Below are 5,000 nucleotides of genomic sequence, written 5' to 3'. Positions count from 1 at the left end.
CCCCTGCTCTACTCCCCCACTAGCTTTCCTTTCTTGCAGTTACGCTCCAGCGCATATCCAGCATGGACCTTGACCTCCAGCAGGCCCCGTGAACCCACATTACCCCCCCCCCCCCTCCTGCAGTTAACCCTGTACCACATATCTAGCACGGACCTTGACCTCCAGCAGGCCCCGGGGACCCACATTACCCCCCCCCCCCCCCCCCCCCCTTCCCCCTGCAGTTACCCTGTACCACATGTCTAGCATGGACCTTGACTTCCAGCAGGCCCCGTGGACCCACATTACCCCCCCCCTGCAGTTACCCTGTGCCACATATCTAGCATGGACCTGGACCTCCAGCAGGCCCTGGGGACCCACATACTCCCCTGCTCTACTCCCCCACTAGCTTTCCTTTCTTGCAGTTACGCTCCAGCGCATATCCAGCATGGACCTTGACCTCCAGCAGGCCCCGTGAACCCACATTACCCCCCCCCCGCAGTTAACCCTGTACCACGTATCTAGCACGGACCTTGACCTCCAGCAGGCCCCGGGGACCAACATACTCCTCTGCTCTACTCCCCCACTAGCTTTCCTTCTCCCGCAGTTACCCTCCACCACAAATCCAGCATGGCCCTTGCCCTCCAGCAGGCCCCGAGGACCCACATACTCCTCCGCTCTAATCCCCCATGAGCTTTCCTTCTCCTGCAGTTACCCTCCACCGCATATCCAGCATGGCCCTTGACCTCCAGCATGCCCCGGGGACGCACATCCTCCCCTGCTCTAATCCCCCACTAGCTTTCCTTCTCCTGCAGTTACCCTCCAGCGCATATCCAGCATGGACCTTGACCTCCAGCATGCCCCGTGGACCCACACTTAAGCCCCCTCCCACTGACAAAGCAAAACACCACTGGCAAAATCCTCGTGCCCCTGGTACTCCAGAATGTAAATTCAAACATGCCCCTGGTACACTGCGCAGAAACACTTTGCCACACACACGCACGCACTGCTTGTGCCTATGGTACGACAACTTTTCTCGTACCTATGGTACGACAACTTTTCTCGTGCCTATGGTACGACAACTTTTCTCGTGCCTATGGTACAACAACTTTTCGCCGTGCCCCTGGTACACCGCTCAGTAGCACTTTGCCACACAAACTCTCCTCGTGCCTATGGTACGACAACTTTTCTCGTGCCTATGGTACAACAACTTTCCTCCGTGCCCCTGGTACGACAGCTTTTCTCGTGCCTATGGTACAACAACTTTTCTCGTGCCTATGGTACAACAACTTTTCGCCGTGCCCCTGGTACACCGCTCAGTAGCACTTTGCCACACACACACTCCTCGTACCTATGGTACGACAACTTTTCTCGTGCCTATGGTACGACAACTTTTCTCGTGCCTATGGTACAACAACTTTTCGCCGTGCCCCTGGTACACCGCTCAGTAGCACTTTGCCACACAAACTCTCCTCGTGCCTATGGTACGACAGCTTTTCTCGTGCCTATGGTACAACAACTTTTCTCGTGCCTATGGTACAACAACTTTTCGCCGTGCCCCTGGTACACCGCTCAGTAGCACTTTGCCACACAAACTCTCCTCGTGCCTATGGTACGACAACTTTTCTCGTGCCTATGGTACAACAACTTTCCTCCGTGCCCCTGGTACGACAGCTTTTCTCGTGCCTATGGTACAACAACTTTTCTCGTGCCTATGGTACAACAACTTTTCGCCGTGCCCCTGGTACACCGCTCAGTAGCACTTTGCCACACAAACTCTCCTCGTGCCTATGGTACGACAACTTTTCTCGTGCCTATGGTACAACAACTTTCCTCCGTGCCCCTGGTACGACAGCTTTTCTCGTGCCTATGGTACAACAACTTTTCTCGTGCCTATGGTACAACAACTTTTCGCCGTGCCCCTGGTACACCGCTCAGTAGCACTTTGCCACACACACACTCCTCGTACCTATGGTACGACAACTTTTCTCGTGCCTATGGTACGACAACTTTTCTCGTGCCTATGGTACAACAACTTTTCGCCGTGCCCCTGGTACACCGCTCAGTAGCACTTTGCCACACAAACTCTCCTCGTGCCTATGGTACGACAACTTTTCTCGTGCCTATGGTACAACAACTTTCCTCCGTGCCCCTGGTACGACAGCTTTTCTCGTGCCTATGGTACAACAACTTTTCTCGTGCCTATGGTACAACAACTTTTCGCCGTGCCCCTGGTACACCGCTCAGTAGCACTTTGCCACACACACACTCCTCGTACCTATGGTACGACAACTTTTCTCGTGCCTATGGTACAACAACTTTCCTCCGTGCCCCTGGTACGACAGCTTTTCTCGTGCCTATGGTACAACAACTTTTCTCGTGCCTATGGTACAACAACTTTTCGCCGTGCCCCTGGTACACCGCTCAGTAGCACTTTGCCACACACACACTCCTCGTACCTATGGTACGACAACTTTTCTCGTGCCTATGGTACGACAACTTTTCTCGTGCCTATGGTACAACAACTTTTCGCCGTGCCCCTGGTACACCGCTCAGTAGCACTTTGCCACACAAACTCTCCTCGTGCCTATGGTACGACAACTTTTCTCGTGCCTATGGTACAACAACTTTCCTCCGTGCCCCTGGTACGACAGCTTTTCTCGTGCCTATGGTACAACAACTTTTCTCGTGCCTATGGTACAACAACTTTTCGCCGTGCCCCTGGTACACCGCTCAGTAGCACTTTGCCACACACACACTCCTCGTACCTATGGTACGACAACTTTTCTCGTGCCTATGGTACGACAACTTTTCTCGTGCCTATGGTACAACAACTTTTCGCCGTGCCCCTGGTACACCGCTCAGTAGCACTTTGCCACACAAACTCTCCTCGTGCCTATGGTACGACAACTTTTCTCGTGCCTATGGTACAACAACTTTTCGCCGTGCCCCTGGTACACCGCTCAGTAGCACTTTGCCACACACCACTCGTGCCTATGGTACGACAACTTTTCTCGTGCCTATGGTACAACAACTTTTCGCCGTGCCCCTGGTACACCGCTCAGTAGCACTTTGCCACACACACACACCACTCGTGCCTATGGTACGACAACTTTTCTCGTGCCTATGGTACGACAACTTTTCTCGTGCCTATGGTACAACAACCTTTCCCCGTGCCCCTGGTACACTGCGCAGAAACTCTTTGCCACACACACACACCACTCGTGCCTATGGTACGACAACAGGCCCCGGGGACCTACATCGCACCTTGCTCTTGCCTCCCTTACAGCTGAAAAAGGTCCATGCCTGTGCCCTGGCCCTGCTGAAATTCCCTCTCCATTTAGCCGAGGCAGTGAGTCGGCCTCCTGTCTCCCTTTACGGTCGAAAAAGATGTGCTCCTGGGCGCGCTGGCCCTGCTGCTACTCACATCAGGCATGGACCTGGACCTCCAGCAGGCCCCGGGGACCTACATCACACATTGCTCTTCCCTCCCTTACAGCTGAAAAAGGTCCATGCTTGTGCCCTGGCCCTTCTGAAATTCCCTCTCCATTTAGCCGAGGCAGAGAGTCGGCCTCCTGTCTCCTTTACGGTCGAAAAAGATGTGCTCCTGGGCGCGCTGGCCCTGCTGCTACTCACATCGGGCATGGACCTGGACCTCCAGCAGGCCCCGGGGACCTACATCGCACATTGCTCTTCCCTCCCTTACAGCTGAAAAAGGTCCATGCTTGTGCCCTGGCCCTTCTGAAATTCCCTCTCCATTTAGCCGAGGCAGAGAGTCGGCCTCCTGTCTCCTTTACGGTCGAAAAAGATGTGCTCCTGGGCGCGCTGGCCCTGCTGCTACTCACATCGGGCATGGACCTGGACCTCCAGCAGGCCCCGGGGACCTACATCACACCTTGCTCTTGCCTCCCTTACAGCTGAAAAGGTCCATGCTTGTGCCCTGGCCCTTCTGAAATTCCCTCTCCATTTAGCCGAGGCAGTGAGTCGGCCTCCTGTCTCCCTTTACGGTCGAAAAAGATGTGCTCCTGGGCGCGCTGGCCCTGCTGCTACTCACATCGGGCATGGACCTGGACCTCCAGCAGGCCCCGGGGACCTACATCACACCTTGCTCTTGCCTCCCTTACAGCTGAAAAGGTCCATGCTTTTGCCCTGGCCCTTCTGAAATTCCCTCTCCATTTAGCCGAGGCAGTGAGTCGGCCTCCTGTCTCCCTTTACGGTCGAAAAAGATGTGCTCCTGGACGCGCTGGCGCCGGCTGCTACTCACATCGGGCATGGACCTGGACCTCCAGTAGGCCCCGGGGACCTACATCACACCTTGCTCTTGCCTCCCTTACAGCTGAAAAGGTCCATGCTTGTGCCCTGGCCCTTCTGAAATTCCCTCTCCATTTAGCCGAGGCAGTGAGTCGGCCTCCTGTCTCCTTTACGGTCGAAAAAGATGTGCTCCTGGGCGCGCTGGCCCTGCTGCTACTCACATCGGGCATGGACCTGGACCTCCAGCAGGCCCCGGGGACCTACATCACACCTTGCTCTTGCCTCCCTTACAGCTGAAAAAGGTCCATGCCTGTGCCCTGGCCCTGCTGAAATTCCCTCTCCATTTAGCCGAGGCAGTGAGTCGGCCTCCTGTCTCCCTTTACGGTCGAAAAAGATGTGCTCCTGGGCGCGCTGGCCCTGCTGCTACTCACATCGGGCATGGACCTGGACCTCCAGCAGGCCCCGGGGACCTACATCACACCTTGCTCTTGCCTCCCTTACAGCTGAAAAGGTCCATGCTTTTGCCCTGGCCCTTCTGAAATTCCCTCTCCATTTAGCCGAGGCAGTGAGTCGGCCTCCTGTCTCCCTTTACGGTCGAAAAAGATGTGCTCCTGGACGCGCTGGCGCCGGCTGCTACTCACATCGGGCATGGACCTGGACCTCCAGTAGGCCCCGGGGACCTACATCACACCTTGCTCTTGCCTCCCTTACAGCTGAAAAGGTCCATGCTTGTGCCCTGGCCCTTCTGAAATTCCCTCTCCATTTAGCCGAGG

Source organism: Maylandia zebra, unplaced genomic scaffold (assembly GCF_041146795.1).
Source record: "Maylandia zebra isolate NMK-2024a unplaced genomic scaffold, Mzebra_GT3a scaffold34, whole genome shotgun sequence".
Taxonomy (NCBI): domain Eukaryota; kingdom Metazoa; phylum Chordata; class Actinopteri; order Cichliformes; family Cichlidae; genus Maylandia; species Maylandia zebra.
The sequence above is the reverse complement of the archived record's forward strand: the minus strand, read 5'-3'. Positions refer to the sequence as shown.